The following is a 24,082-nucleotide window of genomic DNA, read 5'->3' on the forward strand; positions in this document are numbered from 1 at the left end:
TAACTCATACTTCTTGAAGAGCAAGTTTAGCAAAACAAAGAATTTATTTGCTGCAAATTTACCAGCTCTACATTGGCTGACTTCTAACATAGGAGAATTACATAAAATTCTACCAAAGGTTTAATCTCTTCTTACTAATTTTCTGAACAGTGTTATTATATTACTTTGTTATGTACCTTCCAACCAAGCTGTTAATAATTTCAAATCACCCAAGATTTACATATGACCAAGGACCTAGGGGAAAAAAAATGAGACCATGGGACTCAATTTTGGACTCCAGTGTTGGTTATCATAAGCTTGTAAGATAATATAATCATGTATATTATTTTCAGTTATATACATGAATATTTTATTTGAATATTCTACCTGAAAGAAGGTATTTATAGACACAGCAGATAAAAGTTTTATAATTAACTTTACACAATGGGTATCCCAATAATTTATAAACAGTAGTCCCTCCTTATGCATAGTTTCGCTTTCCATGGTTTCAGCTCAATCACAGTCCAAAAATATTAAATGGAAAATTCTAGAAACAAACAATTTGCAAGTTTTAAATTGTGTGTTGTTCCAAGTAGCATGATTAAATTTTGTGCATCCAGGTTCTTCTCACCAGAAATGTGAATCATCCTTTCATCCAGCATATCCAACTGGGCATACTACTCACCCACTATTCACTTAACTGCTCAAATAGCAGATCATTTTTGCAATATCTCAGTTCTTGTATTCAAGTAACCAATGTTTTTCTTAATAATGCCCCCCCCCCACAGGATGCAAGAGCAGTGATTCTCTCAATTCTGGTATACCAAAAAAGAAGCCATAAGGTACTGTTAAGTGAAAAGGTGAAAGTTCTTGACTTAAGAAGGAAAGGGAAAAAATCATATGCTGAGTTTTTTAAGATCTACATATGGTAAGAATGAATTTCCTCTCCATGAAATTGTGAAGAAGGAAAAAGAAATTCATGCTAATTTTACTATCACACCTATAACTGCAAAGTTACAGTCAGAGTACACAGTAATTGCTTAGTTAAGATAGAAAAGGCATTAGATTCCTGGTGAGAGTCAAGGATAGAAAACGTGATCCTTCTAACAGCAACACTGTGAGTCAGAATGCACTGAGTCTGAATGAAGACTTCAGCAAGGGATCTTTTGAAACAAAGGCAGCCAAGGCAACCATTACAAATAAGGGATGATTACACAGGTTCAGGAGCAGGTTTGGACAAAAAATACAACATTCACCAGATGGCTGCATAGGTCAATAAAGGACCTGTTGCCACATTTCTGTGAGAGATAAAGAAATTTATTAAGGAATGAAGATTCCATACAAAGTGGTACTGAAACCAGGCTTTTTGGAAGAAAATGCCTAAAACAACCGACATTGATATAAGTGCAAACAAAGCACAAGAGCATAAAACAGGGAAGGACAGGGGAACTCTGTCACTGTGCAGCAGTACTACAGGTTGTGTGAATAAAGCCAAACATAGTAGACAAATTAACCAAAACAAACAAATAAACAAACAACTAAAATTGTATTTTGAGAGAGAGAAACATTCACATAACTTTATTACAATGTATTATAATTGTTCTATTTTATTAATATTTTTAGTCTCTTACCTGCCTAATTTAAACTTCCCCATAGGTATTTATTATAGAAACAACAGTGTCCATAAGGCTAAGCACTATTCATGGTTTCAGGTTTTCACTGGGGTCCCTAGAATGTATGCCCATGGATAAGGGGAGATAATAACCTCTTGATTGTTGTAGAGAAATAAAAAAAATTCCTGCCACAGAAAGCACTGGAAGAGAATGCAGAATGCCAAAGAGCATGAAGATAAATGTGTCTTGCATTTTCTTTGTGCAAAATACTGTCTTAGCTTTATGACCTTTACTCGAAAGGTAAAGAACTCAAGAGAAAATCTGTGTCAAATGATACTGGAAAGAATAGAGTTTACTGTTCTTTGTGCTTTGAAAAACTCAAGTAAATATTTATGGACATAAAACAAAAGCTATTCTTTAATTGGGATAATGTGTAGCTAGAGTAAGCCATCTCTTCTACTCCTTCTCGCCTACTCCCACCCCCACCCACAGCATCACTTATCAAATGATGTGCAGAATGCATGTTTGGAGTTCTCTGCCTCAAAACATTATGCAATCTCAGGTTTGGGGCACTAAAAATACCAAAAGTTGTTTTCTCTTTCCTCCTTCTAGGATTCCATTTGATCTTTGCAGTTTATCTTAAGAATCCTAAGACCTTGGTAAACTTGAGAGAATGATATTGCCTAGGGAATGTCCATGAGCCAGCTAGGTATCTCATTTCAGCTAATTTGATAACAGAGGGAACAGTACAGAATGCAGATATACGATTTGGTGTTTTCATTCTCTTGCCTTTGTGATAATGGCAGTTTATATACTAGGAGAATCACCTTTTTTTTTTTTTTCTTTTTTCTTCTAACAAAGGCAATGAGATACTAAAGTTATTCTGAAAATGTACAGTTTATGTGATTTTTGAAGTTCTCTAGATACATGGGCAAGTTTTGAACATTATCTGGAATCAAGTATAATACTATATCATATTTGTGGACATTTTAAAGCAAGTACAGTGACAGAACTATTTACTTTGCCTTCAATAGATCACTGTAACATTCAGAATGAAATGTTTGGAAAATGTATTAACTTTCCTATGCAGGGTCATTCACATTCAAGTTATTAACCTTCAATGGCAGGGCTGCAAATGTAACTCTCATGCTACAAAACGTAATAGCTGCTTGTTTACTGCTTGCATATTCTAATCTAAATGTGAGATTCCTGGGCAATATTTCCACAGCTGTTAGTCCACAAAAAGGCATAAATACCAAGTCTAAAGCCCCTTAGCGATGATGCTGTTATCTCTGAAGCTGTGTTTTTTATGCCCATTCTTTACTTTTTGGTCATAGCTCACATGCCCAGGCATCTGGTCCAGTTATTTGCACTTAAATGAGAATAGTCTATGGAATGGGAAACCATATGCAACCCAAATCTATAACTTCTCCATTTCAATCTATCAAGAACTGAACCATTAATTTGACCCCGAGCCAATGATTATTTTTTCATCTTCAAGAGATACGCCAGAATCACAGTCGTCATGCAGTTGATTCTCTCTTGTATACCTGTCTCCATTCTGGCGTCAAAACTCTACTCAGATGACCGCTAATACCCTCTAAAAGCACTAGATGTGAAAGTCTCCTTTCTGGTACCAGTTTCCTTGGGGAAGCTACTGAGGGACACTAAAGCCATTTTCTATCTGCAGTTCATGGGTTCCATCAATTGTTACAAAATAATGGTGAAATCTGAGTCATGATTGTTTATGTTTTCATATAAGACATTTAAACAACCCTAGATTAACATGTAGATAAACAAGTAGAATATCTTTTCTTACTTTGTTCCTCCCACAGAAGGTTTATAATTAACAATCATAGTAAACTGACACCTTCTGAACCCTTTGAGGGTTCAGAGGACAACAGCCAATACATAAATCATGGCCACCACATCAACAAAACTCAAGGTCTGGTTAGATAAATAAAGTGTAATTAGATTTTTATGTCTATGCTATTCAAGTTATTCATAGATTAGCAATATGTCAAAGGATTGGGATTAAAATATAGGCTGTAAGAATTGGAGAAGGAAGGAGAAAAGGAAAAGATGAGAGCTGAGATGGAGAAAGTAGAACTCAGGATTGGCTGTGACAAATGGATTGGGCTTAGAAATGTCTAGCAGGAGACAAAGCATTATGGGTGTATACCTTAAATTTAATAGTGAAAGTTAAATGAGCCCATGAAAAAGTTAACTGATATTTTTAGTATGTTTTCCAGTTTGATATGTACAGGGTGATAAGTGTTGACAAACATATAAAATGGCATATTAAGGACAGATTGTACCAAAAATTGTACAAAGTGCAGAGAGAGGGAAAAAATACAAAAGTTTTCTATGTAAAGCCCTTACAATTTACGCATACGTGCAGTCATCAGCATAAAAATATTTGGGCAACTTAGTAGCATTATTTGGGACAAAAACAAAACAAAACTTAAAAAAAAATTATATTGGTTTATACTGGGAAACTTTAACTCTTTTGTTGTCAGAGAAAATTTTAAAAAGAAAGAGAGCAAAAGGGAATAAACTGTCCTTTCCCTGTTCTCCATTTTAGCCAGGGTGTATATAAAAAGGGGAGAAGGAAAATGGGGAAAAGGAAAGTAATGACAGAGGCCAGGAAAACAGGACTGAAGGACTCTGAAGGCTGTGGTGAAGGGAGTGGGGGCAATATCAGGAGGTCTCCCACCAAGCTCCAAACTAGGCTGGTCCTGCCAATATCTGAAGTTTCCTTTATATATTACACTCAATTTCGCTTGATTTCCAATAAACTTTTAGATAATTACATTCCAGTTGTTATCAAAATCATCTGAAACACATTCAGCTGAAAAAATATATATAATTATAAATATCCAGGTTCAGAAGCTTTTAAGCAACTTGTCCAAAAAGAGACTAAATAGGCATAACAGGAAATGTATTTCTTAGACATTAATAAAATATCATGAGATTTGCAAAAAGCGGTTATTTTTGCCAGATTTCAGGTGGAAAAAAAAGAAGCATTTCCAGAAGAAAAATGAAATGAGAAGGAATGTATCCAATGTTCAAATCAATAACTAAAATATAGAGATAAATGATGCAAATCTTAGATCAATTTAAGTTTGAAGTCCTGTACAGATTTTTTTCTAAAAGCATAAACTATTTCATCTTTCCCAATACGTGCAACCTTATTAAAGTTCATTGGCCCAATTAAAATGCAAAACAAAACCAAGGAAAAAAGTGCAAACATGCTTTGAAATAGAAGCATCAAAGAGGGAAGGCAAAGAAAAAAGCCTTCCCTTCCTGTTCTCTCTCCCCCACACATTTTCATCTGTCATATTGAAATAAATAAGGGAGCAAGAGTTTCTTTCTCCCACAGTGCTGTTTGTGGTTAAGGAAACAATAAAGGATATTGTTACAAATAGGTAGGCCATATAATGAGAAAAAGAAGTGGCCTGTGGTCATAGCTGCAGCTGTGTAGGCAAGACATAAAGTTTTCAAGGGTGTAAGAAAGGAGCTGGAAATGCCCATTAAAGAATAAAGAGGTTTTTGACTGCTGTGTACAATAAGATTATTTGGAACATATTAGCTACCTCTAAGCTTAAGTTCTGGCCCTAGTCTTTAAAGTTTATTAGTGATTTTTTTTTTCAATGTACCTTTTTCTGGAGAGCTTTTACTTTAGTATCTTTTTCTTCTCTACATGTTTTTTTAATTCTTCCCCAAATTGAGGTATTTTATATAAACAGCTTGGCAGAAACAGCACAAAAGTACAATCTTTGTGCAGATTTGACTTGCACAGAAGGTCATGGGGTTTGTGCCATTAAAGGGAGCTAGGACAATGGTTTTCCTTATAACTCCCAAATAACTGCAGAATTCAACATCTCAGTCAGGGATTAAGGAATTAAAGTCATTATTATGAGAACTGATTTAAATATCCCAATTTAGAACTTGTTGATTGTGCGACATTCTGAAGTCCGGAAACTGAATGTCCATCCTACATTTCTTAGAGAACAACATTGCAGCAAAAAAAAAAAACACACACATTAACAATATAACCAGAGGCTCAGAAAATAGTCTCCCAGGTTGTTATATCCACTGTATCACTTAAATTATTAAGTATTAAGGTATTGTTTTTAAAAAATAGGCAAATGAATACACATTTTTTATTTTATTTATTCTTAGTAGTTATGTATGACAGCCGAATGCAATTCAATTCAAATTATACAAATAGAGCACAATTTCTCTTGTGTCTGGTGGAACATAGAGTCACACCATTCGTGTTTTCATGTATGTACTTAGGTAATGATGTCCATCTTTTTTTTTTTAATTTTTTATTGTGGGTTGTTCAAAACATTACAAATTTCTTGACATATCATATTCCACACTTTGATTCAAGTGGGTTATGAACTCCCACCTTCACCCCATACACATATTGCAGAATCACATCAGTTACACATCCATTATGATGTCCATCTTATTCCACCATCTTTCCTTCCTCCATGCCTCCACTTTCCCTCCCTCCCCTTTGCCCTATCTAAAGTTCATCTATTCTCCCATACTGCCTGCCTCATCCCCATTATGAATCAGCAACCTTATATCAGAGAAGACATTCAGCATTTGGTTTTGTGATATTGGCTTATTTTACTTAGCATTATATTCTCCAACTCCATCCATTTACCTGCAAATGCCATGATTTTATTCTCTTTTAATGCTGAGTAATATTCCATTGTGTGTGTGTGTGTGTGTGTGTGTGTGTATATATATATATATATATATATATATATCACATTTTCTTTATTCATTTACCTACTGAAGGGTATCTAGGTTGGAGCCACAATTTAGCTATTGTGAATTATGTTACTATGAACATTGATGTGGCTGTATCCCTTAGTATGGTGTTTTTAAGTCCTTTGGGTATAAACCAAAGTGTGGGATAACTGGGTCAGATGGTGGTTTCATTACCAGTTTTCCAAGGAATCTCCATACTGCTTTTTAGATTGGTTACACCAATTTGCAGTCCCACAGCAATGTATGAGTGTGCCTTTTTACCCTCATCCTTGCCAACACTTATTGCTGTTTATATTCTTGATAGCTGCCATTCTGACTGTAGTGAGATGAAATCTTAGAGTAGTTTTGATTTGCATTTCTCTAATTGCTAGAGATTTTGAACATTTTTTCATATATTTGTTGATTGTATATATCACATTCTGAGAAGTGTCTGTTCAGTTCCTTGGCCCATTTATTGATTGGGTTGTTTATTTGTATTTTTTTTTTTTTGGTGTGATGATTTTTGAGTTCTTTTTGTATCCTAGAGATTAGTGCTCTATCTGATGTGCGAGTGGTAAAAATCTGCTCCCATTCTGTAGGCTCTCTATTCACTTCACTGATTGTTTCTTTGGCTGAGAAGAATCTTTTGAGTTTAAATTCATCCTATTTATTGTTAATACACATTTTTAAAGAAACTTTTCATTTTGTAATAATCCTAGTTATATAGAAAAGTTGCAGAGATAGTCCAGAAAGTTCCTATTTACCCTTCAGCCAATTTTCCCTGATATTACCCTCTTTTATTATCATGGTACATTTGACAGTACTGAGAAGCCAACATTACAATGAACAAAACTTCAGATCTTATTCAGATTTTGCCAGTTTTTCCACTAATGTCCTTTTTATATACCAGAATTCAATCCAAGATACCACACTACACTTACAAAAATGCTTATTTTCTTTAAAACACTTAGAACAGGATCTGGCATGTAATAATTATCTGCTAAATGTTATTTAATCTTCTAAGGCCATTTTTATACAGGCGAGATGGAATGTTTCTATGACTGTTATATTATAACAAGAATATACTCTCAAGTATATTCTTACATTAATTCTGTTGTCAAAAAAAATCAACTAATACAAAATAAGGGATAGCTTATATTTGTAATACAACCAACTATAGGTTGTTTCAAAAAAGGATTTCCATCCCTAGGACTTTTTTTTTTTTTTTTGGTGCTAGAAATTGAACCCAGGGGCAGTTACCACTAAGCTACATTTCTAGCCCTTTTTATGTTTTTATTTTGAGATAGGTTGCTGAGGATGGCCTTGAACTTGGGATCCTCCTGCCTCAGCCTCCAGAGTCACTGGGAGACCACCACACCAGGCTCTAGGATATATTTTAATGGTGGAAAAAAAAAAATGCCTCATTTAACTCCATTCACTGCTTCATTTGCTCAACAAAAATTTTTCAAGTGCCTACAATATATGATACAGTGTGCAACAGGCTGAGGTACAGTGATGCACAAGTCAGACTTAGTCTCTTTCTTACATGAAAAAAAAAAAAAAATGTTTCCATAATCTTAACTGAGCAGTTGATACAGAATCTGATTCACCAGAAAGGCCCTGAATCCCCTATCTACACTCAATCAAAATATTCACCCATATGTGGTGACTGATATGTAAAAGAGGGAAACAAGCAGTTTGCTTTAGCTCCTATTTCATAGATCTACAGAATCAAGGTAGACTTAGATGGAAATAAGGTGCAAGGCAAGGCTGTGTATGACTCCAAATATGTGCCCTGCAGCCACCCCAGCTACCTAAAAGAGAGGTGCCTACTATGTTAAATACTATTGAGTGCTTGTGCTATGGCAGACACTGTTCTAGGTATTCTGCATGTATTATTTCAAGTAAATCTCACAACCTCTGTATGAAGTAGACAATATTATCCTCCAATTGAGATGAGAAAATGAAGCAAAGTGGTCCAATGCAAGAAAAATATGAAAATATGAAGGAAGACACCCCGCCCCCTTGAATAATCCTTTTTACACATAACTTTCTGAATTTAGAGGCAGAAATTATTCCTGGGCATAAATAATGATATCAGCTTTATTTTCATTTTATTGAAAGAACAATTAAAAAATTGAAATGAATCATCTTGACTTCTAGATTCTGAGAATCAATAAGAGTTTAGGAATAACATCTTGGAATGTTTTTCAAGTTATCTGAAATAACTATGAGCAAATTGATAATTAAACATAAATGTGGTAAATGCTACTGGTGCCTTCATTTCACAGCTCAGTAAAAGCAGGAGTAGTTAAAACATCTACCACTGCTGCACCTCTGTTGCCTGCTCTATCAAAGACAAACCTGTAAATCAGCCCCTTTTCTCCGAGGCCTCTTACACTATAATAGGTGCATTTCATTTTATTTCACATATAACTTTAAACTGTGTTGAATTGAAGTCAACATTTCCCCAAATAACTAACGTGCAAAGTGGAGCAAAGTAGATACCACTAGAAACCTACAGAAACAGTGCTATATATAAATGAAACAGAAGGAATTGCCTCCAGCTAGGAAATGAAGGAAAGCTTCATGCAGAGGTGCAACATGAAGACTAAGTGGTATCTTAACAAATTGAGACAGGCGGTAGGTAAGGAATTCATGAAAGAAACAGCACTTGATAAAGGCAAAAAGTTAGGAAATCACTATCTGTCCTAGAAAAATCATTGGCCATAGTTTGGCCATAGATGACTGAGAGGGTGAAGGTAGTTGAGGCCCATATCTGGGTGCACCACAATGATGAAGATATTGTACTTTGTACAGCCCCGTCCCCCACCCCCTCCCCCAAAAGGTAAGTATTTAAGAATTTTTTCCAAGGGGAAAATCATGACTTCCTGGAATCAGGGTGGGAAAGAAGAAAGAGAAGAGAGGATGTATATGCCAAAGCAGTGATTGACCTGGAACTAGGAGACAATAAAGGGACATCTGAACTGTTTGAGGAGACAAAATGACTAAGGAGATAGTTCTGTTATTCACAGAATCTGGAAAATCACAGAGTCAGGATGTTTTTGAAAGAAATGCGATTTTTTTTTTTTTTTTTTTTTAGGATATATCAGGTCTATGGTTCTTGTAGAAGAGTTAAATGAAAAATTTCTGGCTTGGAAATCATCTTAATGAAGGTGACAATCAAAGCTGTTGGAGTGAAGAAAAAGAGATTGAAAACAATGAGAACACAGAAACCTTAGGGGAATACTTACAAATAGAAATTAGAAAGGGATGAGAATAAAAGAGAGAGAGAGAGAGAGAGAGAGAGAGAGAACTGTCAGAGAGGTGGCAGGAAAACAAGGATGTGCTATGTTATAAAAAATCAAGCCAGAATTTTAAGGAAACAGGATTAGTGCCCAGCACAAGAATCTTTAAAATATGAAAGTCAATTTCTGAATTTAAAATATCCACTTCTCTGTTCTACTAAGCTTGTGGAATACTAGTTCTTTTAAACAATGTCCCAAGCAAAAAAAAAAAATTTAAGGAAAAAGTCACTTTTGAAACTATGGAAGTAAATCCATTAAGACTTTCAGCCAATCTGTAAATCTTTGTTAAGCAGTAATCAGATAAAGACACATATGCCACACATTTATTTGAAAGCTTCTGCTTATGATAAAACATTTTGCTGGAAAAATCATTGAGCCTCTTAGGGCTTTTGAGAAAATATGTTTGCAATTATTCCATTACATTGCCTAACTGCAATTTGTCTTCATCCTGGGGGCTGGAAAGAATACTTTTTGAATTAGAATTTTTCAATTTCAGTATGGTTCTTTGTTTGGTAGTTTTCTATGTATTTCCTCCATTTTAAACTTTTCAAATGTAAGTGGTTGCCAAACTAAACCTTCCTGCCACCAGAAATTTAATAGTCAGAAAAAAAGGTGAAATTACTCTGACAGATGAAGTTCCTTCAGATGTTGTACAATTAACATTTATTTGAATACCTCACAATATAAGCAAAACCAAGATAAACTTCAAAAATGAACCAGGTGAATGGATGGTGGATAGATGGTAAGAGATTGAGACTGGGATGCCTACCAATTTAAAATTTCCTATATTGTGGTATAGTCTGCTTCCAAATGCCAATCCATTCCAATTTAGAATAAATAAGTAGAAACCGTTTAGCAACTTATTTTTGTTGTTGTTGTTGTTATGCAAGTAGGAAGATGTCACCCAGACACACCCAAATTTCTTCATCTTTGGTATTGACCCACATCTTGAACTGTTGATAGAAACAGGAGAAAGAAAAAACAAGATGCATCACTACATGCATCTAGCTAGAATGAGAAATGCATGTTTTATGAAACAATGTAGATCAAACAGCAGTATTAATATTCCTTTTCATGGGCACACATTGGTCTAAATAAGATTTGATGTACTAATTAATATTCAACAGTCAAACTGGTGTTATAAAATTTTATCTATGAAAAATACATCCTGAATTAAAAGGATAGAAATATAAGGAGCTTTCAAAATATAGTATATTCCTTAACTAAATACTACAAACTGAATATCTAGAAATCTACAGGTGTGTGTATATATGTACACACACATACACTCATACACATATATGAAAAAAATGACAACTGTACATTAGAAAATAGCATTTTAATATCTTTACTTATAGCATTTTTGAAATGAGTGTTTATTAAAGAAATTCATTTTATTAAGCTGGCCTAGTATGACAGATTTCCTGCAGATATATATGGTATTAAAAACTACAGAAAAACTAAAGAGTTTATATTTCAGAACAGTCTAAATTTTGGAAAACAATGCATTGGTTATAAAAACCCAAGGTAAATCTGGTAAATGTCCTTTTGGTTTATGGTCATTGAAACCAAAGAACAGAGGAAAGATTTAGTTTTATTTTGTATATGCAGTAGTTTTAAAAAGATAAAAAGAAACTTTCTCACCGCCTAACGTCTGCTGTATTCTGAAACTTACACATTAGTGGCCTCCAATTCTATCTGCCCTACTTTCCTCATTTTGGAGCTCTGTTTCTCCTTTCACTAGGACACTCCTTAGAATACACATTGCACTGGTGAGTTTCCCAACTGAAAGAAGAAAAAGAGAGAAAAGCCAGGTTCTTCCGGCACACTTTCTTGACACTATCCTTCTCTGTGAAGTGGAACATTTCCTCATAGAACAAAAGACAGCACTTATTTAAGCAGCTTTTACTAATGCTATGATCACAGAGAAGGTGTGTTCTAGAACAATTCTTCCCACAAAACCCCTCTTGGGTAACCAACAGAGATTTAAGAATAAAGTTAGAGCCTTATTTTAGTGGTTTCCTGTTATTATTTACTATGCCGGTATATAAGACAAGAGTAAAGTGGTGTTGATCATAGAGCAGTAATTCAATACTTTAAGCATGCATCTGCCACAATCACAGCATTTCCTTGATGGGGGGAATTTATCCAAAATGATTTTCCCATATTACATAAATCATACTTCCTCAAACCACGTGCCCCTGGGTGGGCATGTGTTTGCATGGGCGCATACACACACACACACACACACACACACACACACACACACACACAATTTTGCTAACAGGGTTCTGTTTAAAATGAACCACAATTTAAAGCTGCATTATGTAATCCCAACATTTTTTTCACATGTTTAAACCATACCCTCTGGTCTGTGATCCAAAGCAGGAGGGTGGTTGATGATTATGGAATCCGCTAGCCTTTTTGATTTCATGTGCTTACATTGCGTATTAGCTATGGTTCTAACTTCTAGTTTTAATGGAAACCATTGGATGGTGTGTATGTGTGTGTGTGTATGTGGTGTTTCAGAGAAACTTTCACCACTTCTTATTCAAATTTGTTAAAAACAATGAGACTTTTCCATTTTCTCATTGTCCCTTGTGTTTCCCCGTATGTATCTCATTTCCTTACTGCGTTACTGTGAGACGCTTCCTTCCCTATGGTCTTTTACCACCATGCCCCAAAATACAGCCACACTGGGAAATCCAAGAAAGGTCCTGCTTTTTCACACAGTCCCTCCTATAATTTGGATGAAAGTAAAAGGAGACCAATTTAGGACATTTAATCTATACTAGAGAATGACTTTGCTTTTTATCACAGACTAATTTTGATAGAAGAAAGGAGATCCATAACCAATAACCATCAAGCAGAGTTCCAAGACTCACCTTTATTTCCCTGGATGACATGTGTTCCCTAACTAAGAGGAGGACATGTGGCCCATGGTGCATCTTTTCATCGGCACTGATCCAAAAAGAGTTCTAAAGTTGATTCAAGGGACTCTGAAGGAGAAGAGTGTGGTGAATTTACAAGCAATGTGTTGCCATTAGTCTTGTATTCCTTCAAGTCCTTATCTTCACAGTGATTTGTAGGAGGACATAACAGTGCACATTTCAGAGCAGACTTTTCCTGAGATGATGTTCTGATCACCAATGATTTAAGTTCCATTTTACAGTAGGCAGTTTGTCACCTTTTGCAGTAAATCTATAGTAAGTCCAACAAATCTCCTGTTCTAAAACTTCTCTGTGCTCCCTTCCCCAAATTAAACATATCCATCTTCATTTTTAAAAAAAAAAGAATCCAGAAATATCTTCTCAACACCCATTGGTCCTTCCAGATGTATAAGTTCCTCTATCATGTGTGCATTTCATGCTCAGTGTCATCTCCCTCACAGAAATAGTCCATTCCATCACAGCCAAATGTGTAGATCAGATTAGGCATGACAGTAACTGGTAAAATATTTGTGTTCTTCCTTTAACAGGAAGAGTAAACTATGGGGAAATGCTAACAAATCATCAGAAATTAGATTTAAAAACTGAAAGACAATCCAGCCTAATTTCATGCATTAGCCACAAAATCTATAAAGCAGAGTCAGAGTTTCTATTATTTACTTATTGAAAAAAAAACTATCATAGGTATGGCATGTAGGGTGTAGGATGCTGAGGAGAAACTATTTCTGGAGAAAATATTATAACTGTTAAAAGTATTCTAAAACTGAAATGCAAATATGAGAAATCAATGAAGTAAATTGGGGAAATGACATTATGGCTTTATTTTATGCACAAATTTGTGTAAACTTCACAAATTTTTCAAATGGGTGTTCAAACATTTTAAACTCTGTACTCTTCTCTCACAATAAAGTATTACACCAAGCAGCATACAAAATAGAAGCTGCTTTAACAATACCTGAATGCTCCCACCTGTATTGGACCTCAGAGATTTCTTCAGTCCCCTAAATTTTCATAGGAACCTGTTATCAATTCTTTCTAGATCCGAAATATAATCCAAGCAAGGCTTAGCTCTAGAATATTGCTTCAGCAAAGTATGACATATCAATTGCATCATTTGGGGAAAAACCTACAAGGTCACATCTGATGAGAGCCATGCTCTCTGCCCCAAATGAACTTCCACGACTAACTTCATGCCAATATTTTAGCCACACCAACATTATGGGAATAAACACTCAGGAATGCCAGGGGTCATCTAATTTGCATAATATCAATTCAATATTTTAAAAATATTTATTTAACATTCATTCACAGGAGAAGCTACATGCCACTTGGGGCAGGGTGGGGAGTTAAAGCGAGCCATGAGGCCTGGGCTCAATTCTATGCAACCCACTTAACAAATTAAAGCTCCCCTTCTAAATTGGACCCACCCTCAGTGGGAGGCAGCTTAATGACCATCTGTTTTTACTCAAAATACATCTCAGGGGAAGGAGGCATCTCACCTCACAGTTTATCAAAGTGTTTCCTTCCAATCTCAGACAAATATGTTCTCTGAGAAGAGGTCTGGCAAATATTTTATTTTTTCATCTTGTTAAATGTTGTGGGATGGTTCAGCAACATAAAACTATTTTATCAATCCTCATGGACTCTTCCCTCAAGTCCTGGCTTTGATTAAGATCCAGGAGAAAGCCTGCTGTCTTTTAGGACACCCTGCTTAATGTTTCTGCAGAGTCTAAAATTTTTTTATTCCAAATTTGCTATTCTTAAAAATAGGAATCATTAACCCTTTGTATAGATGAGGAAACTGGGTCTCAGAAGTCAAGACAGTAAAAAGTTCAGGTTGTATGATTAGTAAATTACAAAGTCTAGATTCAAAAAACATGGTTTCATGAAGCTCCAATTGTCCATGGCCTTGCCCCAGTATTTGCTACACCTGATGGTGCTAGTCCTCTATTTAAATCCTAAGAAACAAAGCCATTTTGTTTTTTGGGATTTGCTACCATCACTTAGCATTATCTTCTCTAATTCCATCCATTTACCTGCAAATTCCATGATTTTATTCTCATTTATTGATGAGTAATATTCCATTGCGTATATATGCCAATTTTTTTTTTATTCATTCATCTATTGAAGAGCATCTAGGTTGGTCCCACAGTTTAGCTATTGTGAATTGTGCTGCTATAAACGTCGAATGTTTTCTCTGATATAAGGAGGCTGATTCATAGTGGGGTAGGGAGGGGGAGCATGGGAGGAATAGACAAACTTTAGATAGGGAAGAGGGGTAGGAGGGGATGGGAGAAGGCATGGGGTTAGAAATGATGGTGGAATGTGATGAACATTATTATCCAAAGGACATGTATAAAGACACAAATTGGAATGAATATACTTTGTATACAACCAGAGATATGAAAAATTGTGCTCTATCTGCATCATAAGAATTGTAATGCATTCCACTGTCATATATATATGTTTGTAAAATGAATCAAAGAATGACCAAAAAGTAAATACATTAAAGTGACAGAAAGAAAGAAAGAAAGGAAGGAAGGAAGAAAGAAAGAAAAAGAAAAGAAAAGAAACAAAGCTATTTAAAGGGCACAAGGCAAAGCAGCTTGACTTGTATGGACAGAAGGGCCTATGTCCGCTTTACCTTGGTTTTGTTTTTTCTAATTAAATCAAGGTTTATGTTGTGAAAAGAATCAAGGAAGAGTGAAGCTAAGCAGAAAGAGGTTAAAATAAGAAGGTTTAGTTTGCATTTTGGAAAACTGAAATAGTAAACACATTTTGTTACCATCGTTATCTAACATGTATTAAGCATTTACTACACAACATATGAGCTAGTACTATTTTAATCACCATTTTTAAATTTCTGGTACCAAATGGCCACTGGAACTTCCTATCACATGTCTCTTACCCAGATCCTTAGGTGAGGGAAGAGGAGCTTCCGGAAGTCCATAACATAGAGATTGTAGGAATAGCTTGACCTGTAAATGCATTTCTCTGGAAAAAGTCTCAATAGTTTCATTGGATCATTAAGAGAATTAATGAGCTAAAAATTATTAAGAAAACTCCTACAGCTTCATATTGTACTCGTAAAAAGAATTTTGTCCTTTCTAATTATCCTACACACTGCCTAGCCTCCAGCGTGTTCTGTCTTCAGGACTTTAGATGGAAATATTTAATCAGCTGTTGAGCATCACCCTTGTCAAGGACCTCCTAAATCTCAGACCCAGCATACCTACAAGTGTGCATGTGCCCATACACACGTTCTCCTCCTGCTTTGCTCATCTCCTGTGACAGCACTGCCTCTTATCCATCCTGGAAAGCTTGTAGTCATCCTATTAGTCTTCTTCTGCTTCTTTCAATCAAGCACCAACCACAGCCCATTATACCTCATAAGGAACTGCTGAACACATCCCATCTCTGACAGCCTTACCTTGATCTTTTCAACAATCTCTTTAAACCACCCACTCCATGTTACTCTAAGTGGCTCATCAAAGAGGCTAAGACCACATAATACACAAGGTCAGCAAGGACTTTGTTTCCAATTTTCCATCTTTCTCATTATTTTGCCTTCACACTTTATATTCCATTTCCAGAACTACATCTTTTAGAAAACAAATGTCCTCCATATTTTGTTTTTCTTAAACTGTTGGCACTTTGCAGCACATTCATTCCAATCTCCCTCCCACCCACTGCCCCCCTTCTAACAAATTTCTATACAAATTATTGACTCTTTTTCTTGAAGCCTTCCTGAATGCCCAAGGGGAAATTAAATGCTTCTCCTCTGTGCTTCAGTCCAGATCAGTGGTTCTCAAACTGTAGTATGCAGCAGACACACCTGGAAGACTTGCTCAAGCATAGATTGCTGACTCAGGTTTTGATTCATCAGGTTGACCGGGTCAGACAGTCACCATGTAGGATTTAGCTTCTTGCTTACTGGACCAGCATGACTGGGTAGCCATCTGTGCCTGAGGTTCACATAGCATTAGCCACTCTTTCCATAAAGGGTGCTGGAACTGGCAGGCAGGTGAGGTCAGCACTGCCTGTTAAGCACATCTGCCCCAAAGGTATTGATCTGTTTTGCTCCTAATCAGAAGTAACAGCATTTTAACCTCCTTCAACAGAAATCACTAGTGGTATTGCTTTAGAAATTTTATCTCCAAAGTTTTCAGAAGGCTGTAGGAGAAAATTATCAAAGCTCTTAAAGTTGTAACATCTGAAAATTACAGTAATCTTGAAACTTTTATCTCCTGAAGAATCAAATAGAACAATTATTTAATCCTGAAAATAATTTTAAGAGTGAGAGCAAAGAAAAACATTAGTTGCACAGGTATTTAGAAAACTAATGTCATATTTGCAAAAATAAAACAGTCCTTTCAAATTGCTGAGAAATATGACAGTATAAAAAGAAATATTCAAGATTTTTTTTTCATCCTGGAATAAATGTATACAAAAACAGGCGATTTATCTACTTGAAAAGCAAATATGTAAGCAGGTTTCTTGACAAGGACCTCTCCCATGGTGCAGTCTTTCTGAGGGTCATTATGTAAGTTGTATACACAGATGGAAGCAACAGCAGTAGAATCAACTTTATCTTAATTAACATGATTTTTTGCTTTGAGACTCTTTGAAGGTTATTTCCTTAGTTTAAGACATCATGGAAAAAAGTTAATTTGTGTCCCTTTAAAAGATAACTTCTGGGCTGGGATTGTGGTTCAGCAGTAGACTGCTCACCTAGCACCTGCGAGGCCTTGGATTTGATCCTCAGCACCACATTAAAAAAATAAATAAAATAAAAAAGATATTGTGTCCAACTAAAACTATATATATATATATATATATATATATATATATATATATATATATATATATATATATATATATATAACTTCTGTGATCCTAGAGAAACACAGGAGCACAAAGAAAAAAATCTATCTCCTTCCTCCACCCATCCTCTATTTGAAAATAGTCCTTTTTGTTAACATTTACTAAATCAAACTTGCTTCAACATGTTTCAAATTATGTAGCATGTTTAAGACATTACCTGCTTTGTTCACATGAATAAATACGCATCTCTTGCATGATCTGCTCAGTATCTGGTGCCTAATGAATGTTAAACATCCTGGACTCTGCTTCTCTCCTTTGAGTTGAAAGAGGTGCTTGTTATTTGCCCTCTCAAACATGAATTAGAAAAAGAACTTCAACAGCCCCTTTCCCAGCAGTTATTTCTGCCAGATTTCTTTTGATCTGAACCAGATTCCCAACTGGCAGTCTCTCTGGATGACTATAAGTTCTTATAATTTTACAGGGAATGGTAACTTATTTCCTCAGTCCCCTCACACATTAGACAACTTGAATAGGCAGGTTTTTGTAGATTTATTGGATTTATTAATGCCTTTAATAAAAATCACCTAGAATTATACCCTGGTAGCAGGACATTTCTATGTTGTTGGTGCACCCATGCTTACCAGCGATCAGAATCAACTTACTAGTTTGCATTTTTTTCAAGTTATATCAATGGAAGAAATAGGTAGTTTTAATGTTTTTTTTTTTTAACCTATTAAGACATTGACCCAAGGTTCCCAATAGCTCGTGTTTTTAAATGAATTTTTCTTCCCTTTCTCCCAACTTCTCTACATGACAGATGAACTCAGAATCCCATTGCAAGAGTCAGGGAAATGAGGGACATCAGAAGATAAAGTCATTTTCAAGGTAGGATAATGCCTCGTTTCAACCCAGCTGAGATTCTTGCCATCAGAAGACTGTTGCAAGAATGTTGGCATTTACCTGACAGAAAAGAAATACTTCTCTCTCCTTTCTATACTGTCCAAGGTATTTAATGCCAACAAACACTCATCTTATTCCTATTCGTCACGGTTTAAAATGATCATATTCAGTCTTAAATTTTCTTCATAAATAAAATATCCTTATTTTCTTTTTTTGTGTTAATTTGTCTCTACTCATACTGTCTCCTCAAAATTCTTTATCTATTTTAAATTGTAAGGATCCCTAAATTAAGAGCAGGATATATGATGTCACTCAAAGAAGTAAAGAAAGGTACTTGAAAGAAAGTTATCAAAGACATTCAGTTATTTGATTTTTATCATCACAGATATAAAATATTAAATGTTTCCTTGGAATTAAATTCTTGATAATATACTGAGAAGGAAGGTAAGCTAACAAGATGTTAGGTTAGTATTCTCATATTCCAACACATATGAGCATGCAAATATGTATGCTTAATATTTTTACAATTATTATTTCATCAATAACCCCAATAACTGTAAGAGGTATTATTACTTGCAAGTTTTAGACAAGAAACTAATGCTCAGAGATGTTACCAAGCTTTCTCGTAAAAAGAAGTGACAAGAACATAGGAATATATTCCAGAATAGCAGTGATAATAATATTATATATATTCAAAAATAATATATATATAAATATTCATATTTATATATATACAACAAATATATAGATCTATATATTTAAATAGATAGATATAAATAAATAATGCGAAGGCATGTTGAATCTGAATATAGATTATTTATAGTTAATAAATTTCTTAATTTCTTCTTATTCCTGACTTCAATAAATTTAAGATCATCCTCTAAGCACTTATATACTGAAGTCAAAAGTTTGACTCTTACTACCACAAAGGAGTCAATTTTTCTAAGCATGAATTTCCCACTGATATGTGGGATAAGAAAAGAACATTGATAGCATTTAAGGGCTATTTTAAAAAAGAAGAAAAAAAGAAAGGTTTTTCTTCACAAACCAAAGCAGACACAGTGTTTGTGACTGTCATAAATTACTTCCTAGCAAGGAAGCACTTGTCCCTTGTCCCTTGTTCTTCCTAGGCTGCTCCCCACCCCACCCCACTCCCTTTAAGGAAAAAAAAATGATAATAAAGTTGAGGTCTGCTGAGTCATTTTCATAGTGTTCTTTCATATGCTGGTATTGGTCACCTTACAAGTAATAATTTTTCCCAGTTGCCCTTGTGGACTATTTTCTATGTGCCTGTTGTTATTAAGATACTCCACTCCTCTCAAAACCCCATGAGGTAGCTACTATTACATTCTCTCCCCAGCAATAACTAATGAGTCTAATGAAACATAGCTACCTCATTAAGGAACAAGGGAGAATGCTGAGATTCCAGTGCATGATTTCCTGTCTGCCATGGAAAATTCCAAGTAACATTCTGTGACTTGCCAGATTATAAGACTTTAATGTCACTATTTCACATGCTGAGAGTTTAAAAGAAAGGAAAGTACTAGCAAATTGTATGGATGGTCGATGGGTTAGACATTACTGCCATTCCTTGGAAATCCTTCCACAAGCAGAAAGTGGCTGGAAATGACACAGTGCTCCTGACACCAACCCAGATTCCATGCACCCACCCTTATCACCACACTTTTTCTTTCCTCCTATTTCTGGTTCCTTGTTAGTGCATATTTTCCTGTATCACTTACTCATTTTCCTGTAAGTATTGGTTATCTTTTTTCTCCTATTGCAATGTAAACTTCTATATGTACGGTTTATATTCTTGTGTATACATGAATGGGTGAATGTAAGTATACATTTTGTTTGAAAGGATCTGACAAAAGATATTTTTGTGTTGTTTGTTTTCGAAAACAAATTTCAAGTGTTAGTTACATCTACTATTCTGGATGCTAGAGAGATTTTTCCTCTTATGTAGCCTGGAGGGGAATATGAGTAGGGACTGAGTGATGAAGAGGGAGAAAAACTGAGCAGTAGGTAGCAGTGACCTCAAGAGCTCAAAGTGGAAAAAGATACAAGTGGAATCAGATATTTTGTGAGCAACCGTCCACATAGGATATTACCATTCATTTTCAATATTACTTGACTCATTTTTGAAATTCCCTTCAGTTCTTGTTTCTTCCATTTTTTTAAGAGAGTTTTCCAACCTATGGTCTATATTTATACCCACACTTTCTAGTGGGCAATCTTGGTGCTGCCGTTAGACATTCCTTATAATACCATCAATCTTACCTTTAAGAAATCTACCTCGATACCTATGATAATAGTAGAGTGGTACTTTCTTCCCCAACAGAGATGGTACTTTATGAGATTGTCACTTATACTTTCAGAACACTTTTTATTGAAAGAGTATCTTTCAAATTCAATTGAAATGGAAAAATGGAATTACAATGATATTTAATGTCATGAAATAAAGGTAAACCTACAAATCTTGTGGTAAATGCTCTGGAATGACTATGTGGAATAGTGAGAAGAGCATGGACTTGAATCAGCCAAATGACCCTTCTGATTTTATCTTGTTTAGCTACAAAATGACGATAACAATTCCCCGGTAAGTTGTTAGGATTCAGATGAATTTCCAGAAATTCTGCCAAGCACAGAGTAGTGACTTAATAAAGCAAAATTATTACTATTAATTTATTTGACCCACAGAGCAGCACTGTAACAAAAAGAAAAGAAACAAATTTTAGTTTTTAATTTTTTTCCAGGAGGAAGCTGACCTACCTTAATCACCCTCACCTCACTTTTTGCATCTTGAATTGAAAGCTTTGCTTACATCCCTGCCTCCCTTTCCTAGACAATAAGCTTTTCAGAATAGGGCCTACACTGTTAGATGGCATTGCCAATGGCTAATTCTTTGCCAGGACATATAGTTTGATAGTTAATTTGATTTGTCCACTTGACTGAGCCATGGGACGTACCAACATTGGGCCAGACATTATTCTTGGTGTCTGTGAGGGTGTTTGGGGATGAGATTGATATTTGAATCTACAGACTGAGTAGATTGCCTTCCCTAATGTGTGTAGGCCTTACCTAATCAATCAAAGAACTGAACAGAACAACAAAGACTGAGCAAGAGGGAACCCTGCCTGCCTGACTGGCTGAACTGTAACATTGGTCTCCCCACCTTGGGTCTCAAACCTCTCAGCCTTGCGTATGGAATTGACAACATTGGCTTTCAAGTTCTACAGTTCTTGGACTTGGACTGAAACTCCATCAGCTCTTCTGGAGCTTCAGTTTGCTGTACAGACTTTGGATTTCTCAACCTCCATAATGATATAAACCAATTCTTTGTAATAAATTTCTCTCTTTCATTTATGTGTGAATGTGTGTGTGTCTGTGTGTGTGTATCCACACACACAAAATTCATCTCAAACCCAATTATGGAACTGATTTAAGTGAGTGAAACCTTCCCTAAGTCATGAGCTCTCTAGGAGGGACAACTCCTGATGGATTTTAAACACTCACCTTAGAAGAATCAGTTTAGAGTTTCAAATTGAACTTCAGGCTTTGATCCTCAAATCAATTTCTGATGGAGAAATGCAGCTCTGGTTTTGACTGAAGAAAGCTACAATATTGAAATGAGTTTTTGGACATTGAACAGCTGTTTTTAAAAATTCCATGATTCCACTTTAAGTGAGTAAGACACATGTGGATTAAATTTTCTCAAAATATACAAGTTTGAAACACTAAGGGGAACCTGGTTTGGGTTTGGTTGGCTGAAAAGCATTTGCAATCCAATGCCTATCTCTTTCCTCCACAACTCTTGCTGAAAGTTTTCTTCTTGCAAACTGCTTTTCACTCACAAACTCCGCATATGGAAGAGTGATGTCAGGAATGAGAACAATATTGAAAATCAGTCCTGGAAGAAGTTGTTCCTGAAATTTAATAAACCGTGAACCAACTCTATGTGCAACTCCTATAAGTCTCCTTGATAACCTCGTACCACCAGAAAGTATCAGGCTGTTTTCAAATCACTTTAAAAATCACCTCTTGAAACAGTATATCATTGAAGCTTGGATCTTCATTATTTCTCGATTTATGAACTGTTCTATCTTTTATTTTGGGAGGTAGTTATTTCACTCTGTTAGAAAGATCCTCTAGAATTCCTTTTTAAACATAAGATACTTTCTAGGGGACAAAAAAATTGCCTTTGTAAATCCCAGTAAAGTAGTAAATGTGCATTTAGATGGCCTTTTTCTGAAATGGTTTTAGTACCACAAAAACTATAAACTTCAGTTTTGAAAAAGACCGTTCACTTGGTCTTGAGTACAGTGGCAAGATTCACACTACAAACATCGGATGGATACATTTTCTGTTAGTTACATTTTTAATTTGGGGATTTATCTTAAGGAAAATGTAATGGTTAAATACAAGGAGTATTTCAAAGATGTAATTTCTATTGCATTTCTTTTAAGTCAGCAATGAACTGGTGGAAGGTCACATAGGGTAACTGGAAGATGCAGAGGGTCGCAGGGTATACATGACCAGGCAAGCTTACCACCAGACCAATGTGGTCTGCTCTTTGTACAGACATCCTGTGGTTAGCTGAGTCAATAACTGAAGCTCCCAAAGCTACTTTTCCCAACAAAAATAATGGGCTTTAATAAACTTGTCCTGACTGTTGTGTGAGGAGTGAAACAGGGAAAGGATCACCAGAAGGGGACTGTATTGTGATACTTACCACTCACTCCCATCAACAACAATTATTGAACACCTCCTTTGTGAAGAATAATGCACTAACCAGGCCTGTTGGATACAAAGTATAAGATGTAACCCATACCTCTACAAAACTCTTGATTGAGTTTAGGAATATGAACTATGCAACCTCATTCATTTTCCCCCTCCCTCTGTCATTCTCTACATATTTATGGAAACACAAATATGCACAAGTAAGCATGTGTGCATATAAAAAAAATACACACATGTAAAAACTCAGTAAATGAAGGCCAGCATATAAGAAATTACCCTGAAACTGTTACAAACAGTAACCATTCCAGAAGGGCTTATGTCAGTTTTTTTTTTTTTTTTTTTTTTTTGTTGTTGTTGTTGTTGTTTTATGGGGAGTTAAAAGAGAGTGAAAAGATTCAAGGAAGAAGAGACAACCAGAAGGAAGAATTTCTCTGGCATCACATGTTTTTGCTAATGTCCATGTTATAAGTGATTAGGCTTTGAAGCAAGGTGGTGATTATGAGGACAAGTACAGAAAGGCATGACTTTTGGAGACACTTGGGAAATAGGAGGCTATAATTCTCATACTTTTATTGTCCCTACCCTGGAGAACTGTCTGTGACCACCCATCTACAGAAATGCTTCTCAAGTGGCAAGGACTAGATTTGCTTTTTCCCAATCCATCATGGACTAATAGTTTTATAAAATGCAATAAAAATAAATTAGTAGAAAAATGAAATTAAAAATAACCACTCTTAAAATAAAGTCCTAATTTTTTTTATTATGAAATTCAAACATAAGGTTACATTTTAGTAAATATAATAAGAACAAATCTAATGTGGGTAAAAAACAAAACAAAAAAATCTGTAAATGTTGTTCATTAATAATGTGCATGTAGGCAATTGCTACTACACTCATAACTTTTTTTTTTTTGACTCACCTTATGACTAAACTAAAATTATTAGTAAAATAGTCAGTCCCAACAACAAAAGCCTATTCCCACATTTAAAAAAAATAA

Source organism: Marmota flaviventris, chromosome 6, assembly GCF_047511675.1.
Source record: "Marmota flaviventris isolate mMarFla1 chromosome 6, mMarFla1.hap1, whole genome shotgun sequence".
In the NCBI taxonomy this organism is placed as follows: domain Eukaryota; kingdom Metazoa; phylum Chordata; class Mammalia; order Rodentia; family Sciuridae; genus Marmota; species Marmota flaviventris.